The sequence below is a fragment of the Triturus cristatus genome, chromosome 9 (genome assembly GCF_964204655.1).
Source record: "Triturus cristatus chromosome 9, aTriCri1.1, whole genome shotgun sequence".
Classification (NCBI taxonomy): Eukaryota; Metazoa; Chordata; class Amphibia; order Caudata; family Salamandridae; genus Triturus; species Triturus cristatus.
The window spans coordinates 799,167,785-799,186,315 of record NC_140592.1 but is presented as its reverse complement, the minus strand read 5'-3'; positions in this window follow the sequence as shown (position 1 = coordinate 799,186,315).

Genomic DNA, 18,531 nt, shown 5'->3' with positions numbered 1-18,531 from the left:
GACACCAAATATTATTAAGGCTCTGAGTCTTTGAAATTTGTTTTGGGGTCTGCTTCTTTTTGAAGTGTTCCGGCGTGGTTGCAGCTGGGGCACTCAGGGTAAGGGTACATGTCTGTAATCATGAAAGGGAGTTTTCCATCCCAACCATAAGTAACAAAGTACATAGGACAGTACACTGTTGTGCTAGTGTAACCTATAGTATTCACAATATATGAGGTACAAAATATCAAGCTAACAGTCAGAAAGGAACATCTAGCTGAGTGTCTAACAGTTCATGTGGGAGAAAAACCCTTGAGTGATTCCCCTACCCAGCTGCAGATAACGATGAGGGTAGGGTGAACCAGTTGTTGGCCTAATCAGAGCCATAGTACGTGAACAAACTGATAATCAACGTAGACAAGTAGAACATTAGCTTACTGCACTATGTTTATGGTGAAGGAAAGTGACCCGTTTTTTCCTTCTTCTGTACCCCGTTTTTCACCTGCATTGTGCCCCCTGTGACCCGTTTTTTTCCTTCTTCTGTACCCCGTTTTTTCACCTGTATTGTGCCCCCTGTGACCCGTTTTTTCCTTCTTCTGTACCCCGTTTTTTCACCTGCATTGGGCCCCCTGTGACCCGTTTCTTCCTTCTTCTATACCCCTTTTTTTTCACCTGCATTGTGCCCCCTGTGACCCGTATTTTTCTTCTCTGTACCCCGCTCCCTAGTCCCACGCTCCTGCCCGTGCCCCCCTTTCCCGCTCCCCCCGGTCCACCTTCCCGCCGCTGCACCCTGCGGCCACGCCCCTGCTTCCCCATTCGCCACCCCGCTCCCGCCTCCCAGCTGCTCCTCCCTCCCACTCCCACTTATATGGAGGCCGCGCAGAGGGCAGCGCAGCGGACGCGCGCAGCGGGCGCGCCAGCAGTGCCAGGACCCCTGGCCCCCGCCGGAGCCAACCCACCCGACGGAGATACAGTGCCACCGCCCTCCATGCACTCAACACCGGCCGACAGCCAGCCTGCTTCAGAGCCACCCCGAAACGCACCCATGGAGCCTTCACCTGCCATGCCTGCAAGTTCACCTGCCTCCAGACCTGCACCGCGCACGCCAGGACAGGCGCCAACAACAACCACCTCAAGTGCATCCTGCATAACACTCGCTCCGTCCACAAGCACGCCGTCGAACTCTGGGACCTCCTCGACGCAACGGCACCGGACATCGCTTTCCTCACGGAAACCTGGATGAACGCCTCCTCAGCCCCCGACATCGCAATAGCCATCCCGGACGGCTATAAGAGCACCCGGAGGGACCGCATCAACCAAGCCGGAGGCGGCATCGCCATTGTCTACAGAAACACCATCTGCATCACGACCAACACCGACGACATCCTCACTGCCGCCGAACTCCTCCACTTCCAGATACCGACCGACCCCAAGACCACCCTCAGAGGTACCCTCATCTACAGACCCCCGGGACCTCGCACACAATTCAGCGAAGCCATCGCAGACTTCATCAGCCCGCTCGCCCTCGCCTCCTCCGACTACATCCTCCTAGGGGGCCTCAACTTCCACCTGGAGAACAACAAGGACAACAACACCACCACCCTGCTAGACAACCTTGCCAACCTCGGACTCAAGCAACTGGTCAACACCCCCACCCACTATGCCGGCCACATGCTGGACCCCATCTTCTCCTCCAGCAACCACATCTCCTTCAACCACTCCACCGGACTTCACTGGACTGACCACAGCTGCGTCCACTTCAACTTCAGGAAAACCACAATTCACCACCGCCCGCAACAAGCTCCCCGTAGATGCTGGAGCAAGATCACCACCGACCAGCTCACCACCTCCCTGAGCCAAAACCTACCCTCCTACACTACGGACCCCAACGAATCAGCCCTCAACCTCACACAGTGGATCACCAACTGCGCCTACGCCCTCGCACCACTGAAAAACCCTCCCAGCAACTCCGACAGCAAGAAAGCCTCATGGTTCACCAACGATCTCAAAGACTCCAAAAAATCCTGCCGTACCCTCGAGCAAACTTGGCGCAACGACCAGTCATCAGGAAACATGACAGCCCTCAAGACCGCCATCCGCAAACACCACCAGCTGATTCGCACCATCAAAAGGTCAGCATTCAGAGACCGACTGGACAACAACTCCCACAACAGCAAGGAACTCTTCAGCATCGTCAAAGAGCTCTCCAACCCCAGTGCCAGCAACAACGACATCACGCCATCACAAGACCTCTGCGACTCACTCGCCACGTTCTTCCACCGCAAGATCGCCGACATCCACGACAGCTTCGGCACCCACACCACGTACCCTTCCACCGAGTCTATGCCCCCCACCACCACCCTCTGCACCTGGAACCCCGTTAGCACGGAAGACACCACCCACACGATGAACTCCATCCACTCCGGCTCCCCAGCAGACCCCTGCCCACACCACATCTTCAACAAAGCCGACTCCATCATCGCACCCCAACTCTGGGACATCGTCAACAACTCCTTCACATCCGCCACCTTCCCAGAGAGCTGGAAGCATGCGGAGATCAGCGCCCTCCTGAAGAAACCCACCGCGGATCCCACAGACCTCAAGAACTTCCGCCCCATCTCGTTCCTCCCCTTCCCAGCTAAATTCATTGAGAAGACCGTCAACAAACAGCTGACCACCTTCCTCGAGACGAACGACTCCCTCGACCCATCGCAGTCCGGATTTCGAGCGAACCACAGCACCAAGACCGCCCTCATCGCAGCCACCGACAATATCAGGACCCTGCTGGACAACGGTGAAACGGCCGCCCTCATCCTCCTCGACCTGTCGGCCGCATTCGACACCGTCTGCCACCGCACCCTGACATCCCGTCTCTACCACGCCGGGGTCCAAGGGAAGGCCCTGGAATGGCTCACCTCCTTCCTCGCCGACAGAACTCAGAGAGTCCGTCTCCCGCCCTTCCGCGCAGCGCCCACCAAGATCATCTGCGGCGTACCCCAAGGATCCTCGCTCAGCCCAACCCTCTTCAATGTCTACATGAGCCCCCTCGCAGCCATCGCACGCAAACACGACATCAACATCATCTCCTATGCTGACGACACCCAACTGATCCTCTCCCTCACCAATGACCCTGCCACTGCCAGAGCCAGCTTCCAGGAAGGAATGAAAGACATCGCAGAATGGATGAAGCTCAGCCGTCTGAAGCTGAACTCAGACAAGATGGAAGTCCTCATCCTCGGACCATCCCCCTCCGCCTGGGACGACTCCTGGTGGCCCCCCGCCCTGGGAACCACCCCCAAGCCCACGGACCATGCACACAACCTGGGGTTCATCCTTGACTCCTCCCTCACTATGACCAAACAAGTCAACGCCGTTACATCTTCCTGCTTCAACACCCTCCGCATGCTCCGTAAGATCTTCCGATGGATCCCCACCGGAACCAGGAAGACGGTCACCCAGGCCCTCGTCACCAGCCGACTGGACTACAGGAACGTCCTCTAGGCCGGGACCACCGCCAAACTACAGAAAAAACTCCAGCGCATACAGAACGCATCTGCTCGACTCATCCTGGACATTCCCCGTCACAACCACATCTCGGCCCACCTGAGAGACCTGCACTGGCTCCCCGTCAGCAAGAGGTTCACCTTCAGACACCTCACCCACGCACTCAAGGCTCTCCACGACATGGGCCCCGAATACCTCAATACCCACCTCACGTTCTACACACCTACCCGCCAGCTCCGCTCTGCCAGCCTCGCCCTCGCCACGGTCCCACGGATTCACAGAACCACCACCGGAGGAAGATCCTTCTCCTACCTGGCGGCCAAGACGTGGAACTCCCTCCCCACCCACCTACAAATGACCCAGGACCATCTCTCCTTCAGGAGGCACCTCAAGACCTGGCCTTTCGAGCAGTAGCGGCACCCCCCCCCCCTCCCTCCAGCGCCTTGAGACCCTCGCGGGTGAGTAGCGCACTCTATAAATGTTCTTGATTGATTGATTAATTGAAAGAACATCCTTCTGGAGGCTTTTGGGGCTTGAAGTTGGGTCTTCATATGTACTCAAGGATGGACAATTGATCATTCAGTTTGTATATTAATCTCCATGGTGACCAATGGTAATTGTGTGTGATTTTAAAATAGCTGAATTTCAGGCGAGTTTCTCTTAGGTTCCTGTTGTGTTCCTGGAAGAGTTCTGACTAGCCTTCATCTGAATATTGTTTTGACAGTCTCTTGTTCCATTTATGTAGCAGGGATTTGCTGTGGGCTTGGGGTAACGATTATCTATTAGTATTGTATAGAAGCCAGAGACTAGCTTCTTGACTTCCCCATTCGTGGTTGTATGAATACAACATAGAAACAAGTTAATTATGGATGTGAGGTCCTAGACCTTAGTTAGACAGGAACACATCTGTAGATAAAAACCATTGCTGAACCTGGCTTTGGTTGAACTCAGCCCAAAGAGTTGGGGACGACTTTAGGGAGGTATTTGTCTATCAGTTGTTTCAAGAAGTTTAAGCCCCGATGTTGCCATCTGGGTCAGTTGACTGGGTGACTGTGGATCTTAAAATTGGTGTTGAGTCATAAAGGGGTTTAGAGGTTGCATTTGACCTGTTGGTATAGGTACTTGTGGCCTTGCGACCAGTATTTATTAGAAACCGGTACCATAGGATTAGGCTGTCTGACTTCATGGACCTGCTAGTGTAGAGTATTTGAGGACTTTTTACGTCAGATTGAAGTTTTCTTTCAACTGTGAACCTGTCAGGATTTCCATACAAGGGCAAAAGTGATATGCCAAGTGTGATAGGTGTTGGGCGATGCTGTCCATTTAGTTTTTGGTGGGCGTAAGCTGCCTGACATGGTGGTGGCATACAGAAGAAATGTAGCGATTCTTCGGGTAGCCCTTATCAAATGAAAGTTTTGACTCTAAATCTCAATACTTGAAGGGGGATGGGGAGTGGGGGCATGCTCAGGATATAATTATCTCTTGGGTTGACCACCATTTTGACACTTTGTACTCTGCCCCAGAGGGAGAGTTTGAGCTTATCCCATCTCAGCATTTAGTCTATCAGTAGATGAAAGTTATGCTTGATCAGTAACAGAATACTGCTGCTCACCAAGGTTCCTAAATATTTCAATTTAGAGGACATACATTAGAAAGGGTGGCTTCCCAGTGAAGCAAAAGTTGCGTTTTTAGATCATGGGAGCACCTCGATTTTACTCCAGCTCATTTTGCAGCCCAATAATATGGAGAAGAAAGCAATAATGGTCATGTGGTGGGGATAGATGATCATAATGATGCCAAGGTCATAAGTATATCATCTGCATATACATCAACTTTAGCTGGTATGTGCAGGTGGTGATGCTCTCTATCTCAGATATTTATGTTATGGCAACGGCAAGTGGGACCAATACAATGGGCAAAGGAAGCAACCTGCAAATTTTTATTGCATCAGACAGAAAGCCATTACATTATTTCTGGGTAGTGGGCCGGTATAGAGGCATTTAATTAAATTGGGGCCAATGCCCATACTGGCCATAGACTGGAATTAGTACCCCCACTCCACATCCCTGTGATACATAGCCACAAAAAAGACTTATGGCAAAGTTGAAATGATTTTGATGGGAGGGTGACCCTCTCGCTTGATGCCGAGAAGGCATTTGATCATGTGGAGTGGGGGTACTAATCCCAGTCTATGGCCAGTGCACTGTAGGTGGTGTAGGACCTTCTCCGCTCATTTTATGTAGAGTTTGTTAAGCTCACATTTCTTGGAGAATAGTTATTGGAGTGTAGTGGCACTTGGAAAAGCTCTGTATAAATCCATATTACTCCCCTCTAGATTTGGTACAGTCAAGCACTCTTCCGGGTTAGCAAGAGTGACCAAGTAGAGATGCAGGGAAGTTTTCATAGTAGTGCTTTAGTGTAGGTTCAGTTTTCATTGGAGATTGGTCTAGGGTATTGAGGAAAGACTCTAATTCTAGTGGGCCTGAAATTTCTCTCAAGTTCATGTTTATGGTCATTAGCTTCAGACATAGATACAGTAGGCCATATCTCAGATGATGATGTTTTAGTCTTGATCGTAGGGCTAAGAGTTTTCTCTGGACAAGATTGGTCTTGAAAGAAATATTTGCTGCTAGATTGATTGTGTGGTTCTAGTAGGTATATGGTCCATGTTGTTTCTAGTCTGGGTGATTTGACGGACGGTTGGTGTCAGATAAGGCAAAATATAATAGTCTCTGGCAAGTCTATATTTGGATTACAGGATACACATAAATAGTGGGCCTTCTGAAATTCCAGTGAAGGACAGAATTCAAGATTGAGGAAATAGGGAGGAAGGTGGACAGGAAGCATGGCATGCCACCCTTTGCCTCTGTTTTTGGCACTCCATGGAGCCATATATTGTTGCGCCAAGGACTTCCAGGTGTCAGCCTGTGAGATCAAATTGTTGTGTAAAGGCTGTCATTGTTCCTGACCTTTCTAAAAGTGCGAAAATCATCCCTATTTTAAAGAAGCTAGGCATGGATCCATCCATCCTCAGTAAATACCGCCCTATTTCCTTACTACCTTACTTTGGTAAGGTCCTAGAGGCATATGTTTCGACTCCACTTAGTTCCTTTGTCGAACAGTCCCATATTCTGGACTCTCATCAGACTGGGTTTCGACCCGCCTATTCTACAGAGTCAGTCATCTTGACAGTTATGGATGATCTTAGATGGGGGCAGATAGGGGCATTACCCAGGCTGAAGAACCAGGGCCTTATGGGCCTGGCGGCGCAGGGCACGCCTTAATCTCCTGAGTTCACCTGCTTTGTTGAACAGAGATACAGGACATTCTGTTGAGCGTAGAAGATCAGGTTTATTAGCTGCAGCTAAGTACAGTTGTCCCAGAAGTACACTCAGTATATTCTTAGGAGACTGCCACTTTACTCCGTGGCGCACAATCTTTTATAGCACATAGATTCACCAAGAACACTCCCAATGCATACATGGTTATCCAATGAGAAGAGTTTGAAAACAAGATATAACCAATGAGAAAAGTTTAAAAACAAGATATCAAGTAACCCAAATAAACCTCTCTTCCAACTGTTTTTGTCACCCCTCCCCACAAGTTAATCAGTGGTAGTGTCTACAACCCAACTTGCAGGTGGCAGGACATATTTGTATGCTTGGGAGGACAGTTGTGAAATGAGAGAATACAAGTAGAGAATAGCGAAGGCCAGAAGATAAGATAAAGTCAGGAAAGAATGGTGTGAACCGACAGACAGTTGAGACAGGGTTTAGTCAAACCAGACGAGGATTAGTGGACTCAGCCAGTCCCTGACATCAGTCTCGTAAACAGAGGCAGAAGGTTATTTGACACGTCGCAGTGAGATCAGCAGAAAAACTTCGTTCATTGTGCTGCCTGAGTGAGGGCAACACAAAATGGTGGTGGAACACAAAGAAATGGTGGCTGAATACAAGCGAGATCGAAAATCGAATTTCCTCAGACCCTCCTTTTGCCATAACTCAGGCAAAACACACAGATTCACGTTAATCTGAATCAATGTCAATAGCCATGAGGTCGTCAAACTGTTGCTGCAACATCATTTTAATGTTCTCTGTTTTCTGTGACTCAGGTCTTGGGACACACAGAGTGGCACAAAGACCGCAGATGGCGGGGCCACACTGCATACAGAGACAACAGGAAAAAATGATGGCCAAAACCACTCCAAGGAAGGTTAGTACCTTCCATCCCCATTTAGATAGTAATCCCCAAAACCATCCTAATAAAGACCAATCTCCTTCGTCTTGATGAATTGATTCGGAGATCATGTGTAATTTGGAGATGGCTTGGTATACCGTAGGGGCATCGTCAGGTATATAAATACAACAGCTAGATCCGATCAATTTACAGACTCCACCACGATATGCAAGAATAACATCTAGTGCAATCCGGTTCTGAAAAGTCATGAGACGATCCGCCTGAAGTTCAGCTGTGAGATTACTCAAGGCTCCCACAGTGACATCTATGGTAGTCTAAACAACACGAACCAGCTGTTTCATGTTTCTGCTGTTGGCCATTGGGCCCCAAAAAGGAAGAAATCCTTTGAGGAAATCACTTCCCTCTTGTCCTGCCGTGTCTTTAGAATCAATAATCCCTCTGCCATATCTGTTTCTATGATGGCCTGAAGGAGCAGTGTATGTAGGAGGGAGAAGAAAAGCTATATAGCATGTTCCTGAAAAATCCGTTGGTAGCCACGTGTAAGCTCTATTGTGGCAGACAAAATATGTGCCCTGGGATGGCACTAACGGCGGTGAATTCTGAGACGTGTAGATGTATGTATGGGAACAAAAGCTTTTTCTTTGTCCAGTGTCAGTAGTCTGGCCATTCATTTGTAAACAGAAATTACCTTGATGAGGGACAGTCCAAATTGGTGTCGATTTTCCCCGTTTAGTTTTATCTGTAAGGCTAGTAATGTAACGAGTCACGTTCCAATTAGTATATGTTTGTCTTTCGTCAACAGGAACCTTATTATTCTCCACAATTTTAGTCATAGCCACCATTGCCTTTGTCAGAGAATTATGACTAAAATCTGCCTTACTACCATAGGAACCAACTCGACGTCTAAATCGGCTCTGATATGCATTTGAAAATATTACAAAATAGGCCCAAGCGGAACCTTCATAAGAAAATGGAAGGACTAAATATGGCATCCCTTTATCTGTGGAATGACGCATAAGTCCACACACCCAACAGTCGGTTGTGTTGACTACCAATTGGTGTTGGTGCAACAATTGGATAAATGAATTATTAAAATATTCTGTTCTCCTGCTTAGTTCATGTTGGGGAAGTGTATATAATTGATGTGGGGAGATAGTAGAATGAAGAGATAGAATTAGGGACAACTTTTTGCTGCATAGCATGAATAACCCAACCTACACAAGCCAATAAGATACACAAAAATATAGAAACACACAATGTTACGCCACATCGACTGCACAATATTTTACAATATTTCTTTCTCATCTCTTCCTTATTATCCTTCTTTCCTAATTTAACATCCATCCTCTAAAATTGTTGCTCACGGCAATCTTCCTTACTCACTTGGCTATGATTATTAGCCGTCCTATGACACTGCAAGTCCTGGGGGCCTAGCCATTATACAGGTCACAAACCAAGACTCCTACCGTGACCCTGCAACCTGGACAGATGATAAATGTAGCAGAAGAGATAGAAATCTCAGGTGTCCTTGACCAATCTAGGTCTTAAATTGTATCTAGTCTTTGTTGGTACAGTTTGGTCTTGAAATAGGGTCTGTGGCTCTGTAGTGTTTAATCGGAGATGGGAAGGTACGGCTTCTTGTAGAATGTCGTCATCTTCTTTCTCCGATCGAGTTCCATCCAGGTGTGCACTACTGAAAGGTATGAATCGGGGGACTTTTTCTCCTTCAGAATCACCTATACCCTTACGAACCCACTGATCAAAAGGCAAGGGCAAGGGCACTTTCTTGCAGTGCACGCCGTGGATCCAGTTCTTTTTCCCTTCGACTTTTACTGCTGTGTGAGTTGTCAGAAGAACTTGTCGAGGCGCCTTCCAGCAAGGTTCCAAATTCTTTGTCCTCTGAAAATTTTTCACACAGACCCAGTCTCCAGGTTGGATAGAATGACCTGGGTCTGTGGAGGCTTCTGGTAAAGCGTTTTGAACCTGTTGGTGAAGAACACGTAATTTAGTGGTGAGGTCATGTAAATAGTCAATCAGCATTGGATACTGTATATCAGAATACTTTCTAGGGCGAGGGACTCCCCATACATTAGCTGGGCGCCCGAAAACAATCTCGTATGGGCTGAGTCCCAAGCGAGAATGTACAGCTGTTCTAGTGGACAGGAGAGCCAAAGGTAAAGCATCGGGCCAATTAAGACCTGTGCTGGCTTGTACTTTTGCAAGCTTAAGTTTGAGAGTGCCGTTATAGCACTCTACCAAACCCGCGGACTGAGGATGATTTGCCGCATGAAACTTCTGCCTTATACTAAGGGTGGGCGTAGTTAGCGAAGTAGCACTTCGCGAAGCTACGCAAAGTGAAGTTCGCACAACGCGAGCTACGCGTAGCACTTCGCGAACTGCGTAGTAACATGTTCGCACTGTGCAAGATGTTGTTTTCAATGATTGCACAGTGCGGACAAGCAACCGGCACTATGCAAGCATTGAAAATGGCATCTTGCACAGTGCGAGCTGTAGTTTTCTGCTGCTCGAGTAGATTTTTACTCGAGCGGCAGCTTTCTCAACGCGAACTGGTAGTTTCTCATCGCGAGCGGTCGCGAGCATACGCGACCCCACGCAATGAGAAACCTGACCTTCTCGCGTTGGGAATCTCGCCGGGAGGTTTATTTTCCATGCTCGGGATCGCCAACTTGATGTTGCTGATCGCGAACAAGGAAAAAGTCTCGCCGGGATGTCATTTTGCTTGCTCGCGGTCGCCAACTTGACGTTGAGGACCGCGAGCAAGCAAAAAGTGCAGTTCGCGTAGTGCGCAGTAGCGCGAACTTCGCAAACTACGCGAGCGTAGCGTAGTGCTTCGCCCAGGCTTACCTTATACCAAGACCGGTACACACCTTTTGCATAATTTGGCCTACAAATTCACTTCCATTGTCACTCCAGACAATGCACGGCAAACCAAACCTAGGGAAGAACTCTTTTAGAAGAACCTTGGCAGTGGACAAAGCAGTGTTGTCTTTCAGGGCGGAAGCCTCTATCCATCTGGGAAAGGCACATACCACTACCAGAACATATTTAAGATTGTTACATCAATCCATGTGAATGTAGTCGATTTGCAACACCTCAAAAGGATATGTTGGGGGAGCAAAATGACCTGCCGGAGTTGGGGTTCCCTTTCCCGGATTGTACATCAAGCAAATGATACAATGCTTCACCACATTATCTGCACATTTTGGAATCCCTTCGTTCAGCCACACTGGAGCCAGAAGTTTACATATTCCTTTTGCACTGATGTAGGCTGGACCATGCACCATAGTAACTACAGGCAGTATGTAGGCGTCTGGTAACAGCCAACGCTGGTGTTCTGACAATTCTATCCAACATCCTGTTGCGTCTAACATTCCTGTACTCTCTTTCCACTTTCTCAACTCTTTCTCTGTAGCATCTCCCTGAATCGATCTCACACTTTCTATTGTGTCCTCACACATCCCTCTTTCCCTGACCCAATTTGCAGGACCCGCAACATACATGCGACTTGTAGCATCTTTGGCTGTCCTTTTTGCTACCTCATCGGCAAAAGCATTTCCGCGACCAACATCATCAGTAATCTTCTTATGCGCACTACATTTCACAATTGCTATCTGGATAGGCAAAACAAGTGACTCAAGAAGATCAGTTACCAATTGGCCATGCTGTATTTTAGTACCGTGGTAGGTAAGGAATCCTCTTTCCTTCCACAAACGACCGAAGCTATGCACCACACCGAAAAGCATACTGGCTGTCGGTATACACATTCACTCTCTTTCCTTTAGATAACACACACACTCTGGTCAAAGCTATCAGTTCAGCTGCCTGAGCTGAATTATGTCTGATGCGTGCTGTCTCCACGATTGTATACAAGGTGGTAACAGCATAAGCTGAAGTTGTCTCACCATTTGGGAGTTTGAAACAAGACCCATCCACCCATAGGATCCCATCTGGATCCACTAACGGCGTATCTTTCAAATCTATCCTGCCTTTTGTCTCCTCCTCAGTATGGAGAAAACAATCATGTTGTTTCCAAATATCTTTCTCTTCTGGAAGAGGTAACAGTGTGGCTGGATTTAAAATATTACATCGTTTGATGTGCACATGACTAGCCAAGAGCGTCAGCTCATATCCACACAATCGAGCACTTGTAAGATGTTGTGTTTTCGTCCTATTTAGCAAGGTATCCACTGCATGTGGTACCATAACAATGAGAGTATTATCTAGCACCACTCCAGCAGACTGACAAATAGAAATCGCTGCTGCTGCTGTAGCTTTACGACAACTAGGCAATGCCTTGGCTACTGGGTCTAACGTAGCTGAAAAATAGGCACATGGCCGCTGTTTGTCTCCAAATCGTTGTGTTAAGACTGACAACGCACAACCCTCTCTTTCATGGACATAGAGCGTGAAGGGCTTACTGTAATCTGGAGTACCCAACACAGGAGCAGATCACAGAGCAGTACGTAAATCAGAAAAACTCTTCTGACATTCGTCAGTCCAAGGAAGGGGTTGCGGTGTGTCTTTCAAAGTGAGTGCTAACAAAGGTTTGGCCAACAAAGAAAAATTCGGAATCCACTGTCTACAATAAGAAGTGATGCCCAGGAAGGCACGCACCTCTCTTTGTGTAGATGGCACAGACATTTGCGCAATTGCTTGAATTCGTTCTGGGGTTAATCGCCTTCCCTCCTTTGATAAGAGATGACCCAAATAGGTAACCTCTCGACGGACATATTGTAGTTTAAAAGGCGAAACCTTATGATTAAGATCAGACAAGGGACGTAACAGTGCAACAGTCACATTCCTGCAGACATCCTCTGAATCAGCAGCAATCAACAAATCATCCATATATTGAATAAGAGTAGCACCTGGGGGCAAAGGAAAAACATCGAGCTGACATTTCAGAGCTTGACTATAAATGGAGGGGCTTTCACAATAGCCTTGGGGTGCGCGCTTGAACCGGAAACTTCGGCCTCCTAGAGAGAGACCAAAAATATCCCTACTCTCTTTGGCAATGGGAATGCTGAAGAAAGCATTTTTCAGATCAATAACAGAAAACCAAGCCGCTGAGGCAGGTATCATAGTTAACAGGGCAGTGATATCTGGAACAACAGGAAACTGTGGTACAACAATTTTATTGACCTCTCGAAGATCAATCACAAAATGATAAACAGGAGGCTTAGAAGGATCAGTGCGTTTAAGAACAGGAAGAATAGGACTATTACATACATTTCCTCTCGTTTCCTCAATCACACCCATCTGAACCAAATCATAAATGATATCCAAAAGCGCTCTTTCACCTTCATTGGAAATTCTGTATTGAGGAATGCGTGGCAATTTAGCATTGGGCTTGAGAGTAACAACATAAGGCGGGATCTCAAGACAACCAACATCATTTGGACCCGTAGCCCAGAGCGTTGCAGGAAGAGAGAGCAATTCAGGTGGGAATTGATCTTTACACAAATACATTGAAGAAGTCAATTTCTGCCCTAAAGTAAGATGCACACCAGAAGGAGAACAATATATCGTTGCATGCATTCTTTTCAATAGATCCAAACCCAACAGATTCTCGCCGCAACCAGTCGTTAAAAGAAGAGGAGCTTCCATATCATAAGGGCCAATTGAAATAGGCAAAGGACAGGAGACCGGGTTACGAACTGGGGCGCCAGAAAATCCTACTGATACATTTGTTAAGCCAGACAAAGGTGCCCCAGGGAGTTTAGAGTGAATGATAGAACTTCTCATCGCACCAGTATCTAAAAGAAATGGCTCTGAAACACCCATTGTAGTTACATTGACATAAGGCCCATCCTGATTTACTGGAATCGATACAACTCCCTCACTTTGTCTATGGCTGTCCTAGTTACCATTAAGGCTTTCATTCTCCCCTTCAACATGATAATCATCATTGTCATACTGTGTAGACTGAGTATTCTGCTGATCGAAGTAGTTCGTAGAATTTGGAGGGGGTAAGGAACGCTGTTCTTGAGGCATCACACCTCGACCTCTACCCCTGTATATTATCTGGAAACCACCACGGCCTCGTGGAGCAGATAGTTCTCCCTTACGTTGCAATAAAACCGGGCAGCTATTCTTAAAATTACCTTCCTCTCTACAATAGGCACATTGGTTAGGACCTAATAAAGGTCGCGGAATAAAGGGCTCAGGCTTTTGATACACCCTCTGAAACTGTGGAGGCTGTTGAAACTGGCGCTGAGTATAACGAGGAGGATAAGCTTGTTGCAGAAGAACCCTTGTTTTTAATTCTTTCGTCTTCTTCTCTTGCTTATCTTTCTCCTCTTTATCCCTGTTCTCATAATATTGAGCAGTAGCCAATATCTGGGCAGAAGAAGAAACAGCCCATGAACTCTCGGAGTCTTTCAACTTATGTGACAGTTCGGATAGAAAATTAAATACGAATTTATCTACAAATAATCGCTGTCCACCCTCCGTAGTCATATCCTGACCACTGTGATCAATAAACGTCTCCTCAAAACGAGTGAAGAAATCAGAGACACTCTCATCTTTCTTCTGCTTACACGCAGCTAATTTATCCCAATTAACTCGCAAGGCGGGCATCATCGTTTTCATTAAAGTAATAATCCTACCAGGGAGTTCTGTAATCAAAGCATCAGGCTTAGCACCACCCACTTGGGCTGCATCCGCGGCAGTTATAGCAGCTCAATCGCCACCCAATGCTTGGGCGTGATCCTCTCTACGAATCCGAGCCCATAATGCTTGTGGGACTACATTTCCCTTCAACATATCAATATAGGCTAAATTCATAATACAGGCATCAACAGTCTGGGACAACTCCTTATAATAGCCCGCAGGGTTTTTACGGGGATCCGGTAGAGACTGTTTAAGAGCCATATTAAATACCAAGCACATCCATATATCTTTAATAAGAAAAATCCCTCTTTTAGATGTTGCTAACACAGTTCCTTCTATACCGCTACAACAGCATGCTATTATTTTTACAGATTTCATGACCACCACCTGTAACACCCAGCAACGCTCTTTTTATTTTCTGTGTAATCCGAAGGCTAGAGGCTTCACATCAATTATCAGGTACTGGAAGTCTCCTCCTAGTGACACAGCTTTTAGTGGATATCATTACTGAGTTCCTTATATCCTGTCTCTTGGTCATTTCAGACCGTCAAACACTACCTCCAGATAAATCCTTCACCTGCTATCTACTCGCTAGACTACACCTTGAAGTAAGCATTGCTCCTTATCCATCCTGGGCTCATGAGCAGAGCTATTGTTTATGTTAAATGACGTTCATCTATATCTAACTAATTTGACATCTGTCATCACACTGTTACTTCATTAACCAGTTTCACATCCCCCCCTTTTTTTCTTTTTTTTCTGGTTTTTCTGTCCTTCCTCTTTTTCTTTCTTCTTTCTTTCGTTTGTCTTCCTTCAATTGGATTTTCCTTTATTTCTTATTTTTCCTTTCTTTTTCTTCTTCCTCCCTTTTCCTATTTTCTTCTTTCTTCCCTTTTGTTCTTTAACTTTCGTTCCTTCTTTCTCTTCTTCTAGCTTTCTTTCTTTCTGCTTGTCTCTTGTCTCCCGTCTCCCCCCCTAACCCCTCCCCTCCCCTTTTTCCTTTTCCTTCGCCACACGTTTTATCATTTACATCTCAGAAAGATATTCATTATTATTTTTTACGTACAATTATCTTAAATTGTTAATATCATTGCTCTTTCTATCCTTGGGTGAGAATAACAGATTCTCGCTGTATGTGAAGTGTCCGTGTATAGTTTATAGCCAATTTTATGTAAAAGATATAAAAACAAAAAATTAGTCATGTAATATCTTTTTTTAAATACATTCTTTCCAACCAACAGGAATTGTGGCATTTCCTGACGAAGGCGTACTTTTCGCCGAAACGCGCGTAGAAGATGATCATATGGCCACAGATTTGTCTCTACTTTTAACTGTTGTTGAATACATTGAATGTCTATACTATGTACAAATGCATTTTTGAATTGTGTTTTTTTAATTGATTTTGTTCGTGATTCTGTGAGAATCATATTAATAATAAACATTTATGTGATATTTTTTAAAAATACTGTTTTTGGCTATACTACTTGGACACGTTTTTAAATAGCAATTTACAAAACATATTAATTGCCTAGGAAACTATATTTGCACTGTGTTATACCCTGTCCTAGGAATTACATTCCATCTCCTCTTGTTCAGGGGGTCCCTGTTACCCACATAAAATAAGAGCCAAAACTTCAGATCTCTTCCAGGGGACATGTACCCATATACGCTGGAAGTGCGCGGGAACAGCTGGATTAGCACCTGCTTGTGCAACCGCTTCTCTCCACACTGGAGGAACCTCTCTCATGGGATAATGTTTGGATGTCAGCCTAACAGCAGGATCGGAATCAAAAAAAGTCTGTGAGGAAATAAGGACCTAAAAGTGACAAGTGTCCTTACGGCATTCTCAACCTTAGAACCCACAATGAGTCCCTTATCTAAATTAGCCTGAACATCTAACAAACCCTGAGGAAGTAAACCCAAATCCATATCATCCCATTCTTTAGCGAGAGTGTCACACACAACATTAAATACATATCTCTGCGTGGGCGCCTCCCACTGATGAAAGGTGGTCATGATATCTTTCACACTCTACTGGGGACCCTTCTCGATCCATTTGCGAGCGAGAGAGTCCATTACCACCCGTTCGTCGGAACCTGGGAGTTGACTTTGAGACTGTCTTCGAGAAAAAGCCGGAGACATATTCAAAGTCTCAAAGAAAGGAGACAGAAACCCAGAGACAGTATCTGTGATTCGTTTGCGCACAGTAGGAGAATTAGACATAAGAACAGGGGACAAGGTATTAGGTGAACTAACAGAAGAATTAACAGTTATAAGGGGAGCCAAAGGCAAAGGAGATTGATGTTCAGGAAACGGAGGCAAAGAAGTCGGTGGTGGAAGAGGTGGGGGTGGCACTACCGGAAGGGGCAAATACGGAAGAGCCGGAGCAGGCGGAGGCGCAACTAATGGCTGAACTGGTTGTAACAATGGGGGTGCATTAGCACCTTGTACATAGGGAGGAGGCAATCTCAATAAGTGAGACATCAAAGGGTCTTCCTCCGGATCCTTACTTTTATCAGAAGGGGAAATAGGCAACACCGGATAGCATTTATCTATCGCCATACGATGCTGTCTCTCTGAAATTTCCATTTCATGATTAATCTCATTATCTTTAAACTGCTGGGCAGCCTGTATAATCGTCATACTTTGTGTTTTCTTATCTCGTTTTGCCTGTTTAATTTCTCTCTGTTTGGCTTCCTTACGCCAGAGGCGTAAAGAGTCAAACATTGCCGGCCGGGCTTTTCTTTTAAACAAAGTTGCTTCTAAATTATCTAATATGTCAGGCTCAAAGCTACCATTCTGTGGCCACTGTAGAACACCATCGTTCTTCGTGTATCGGATCCATGCCTCATTAAAGGCAATTGGGCCAACACCATGTTTAGAATAAAGCTCATAAGTGGGAGCTCCAACCGGAGGAATTGGACAAGAGTCCTCCAGCCGGGAATCCCTATCACAACCAAAACAACAAAACTTTCTAAACTTACTCAGACCAGGCATCGTTATTTCACTGGACTGTTCACAAACATCAAGGGGTTAAATCAAATAACACAGCATAATCTGTACTCACCCCTCGGCTTCGGCTTTTGCAATAGCCGGATCAAAGACCCAAAACGAGAAAAAAAACCGAAATAGTGGGAGCTATCCACCAATACTTAACTAAGTGTCTTCTTACGCCAACAGAGGCCCGTCTAACGTCTCGCGATACCATACATCACCAAAAGGGGCCAAAGCAAGGCGGCAGTCAGGGCAGCAGTCGTCAGCAGCCGTCAGGAAGAGAAACCGCGCTGAAAAAGACCTTCGGACCACTTCGACATACAGGGGTCGCTTGACGTGGTTCGCGATTCCTCCAGAATTTTCTTGCGGGGTTCCTCACAACCCTCAGGGAAAATCGCTACCTCTGAAGCCGCCTCACAGACGGCACCAATTGAAGAACCAGGGCCTTATGGGCCTGGCGGCGCAGGGCACGCCTTAATCTCCTGAGTTCACCTGCTTTGTTGAACAGAGACACAGGACATTCTGTTGAGCGTAGAAGATCAGGTTTATTAGCTGCAGCTAAGTACAGTTGTCCCAGAAGTACACTCAGTATGTTCTTAGAAGACTGCCACTTTACTCCGTGGCGCACAATCTTTTATAGCACATAGATTCACCAAGAACACTCCCAATGCATACATGGTTATCCAATGAGAAGAGTTTGAAAACAAGATATAACCAAATGAAAAGTTTAAAAACAAGATATCAAGTAACCCAAATAAACCTCTCTTCCAACTGTTTTTGTCACCCCTCCCTACAAGTTAATCAGTGGTAGTGTCTACAACCCAACTTGCAGGTGGCAGGACATATTTGTATGCTTTGGAGGACAGTTGTGAAATGAGAGAATATAAGTAGAGAATAGCGAAGGCCAGAAGATTAGATAAAGTCAGGAAAGAATGGTGTGAACCCACAGACAGTTGAGACAGGGTTTAGTCAAATCAGATGGGGATTAGTGGACTCAGCCAGTCCCTGACATTAGTCTCGTAAACAGAGGCAGAAGGTTATTTGACACGTCGCAGTGAGATCAGCAGAAAAACTTCGTTCATTGTGCTGCCTGAGTGAGGGCAACACAAAATGGTGGTGGAACACAAAGAAATGGTGGCTGAATACAAGCAAGATCGAAAATAGAATTTCCTCAAGGCCCTGGTTCTCCTGGATCTGTCAGCAGCTTTTGACATGGTCGATCATAAC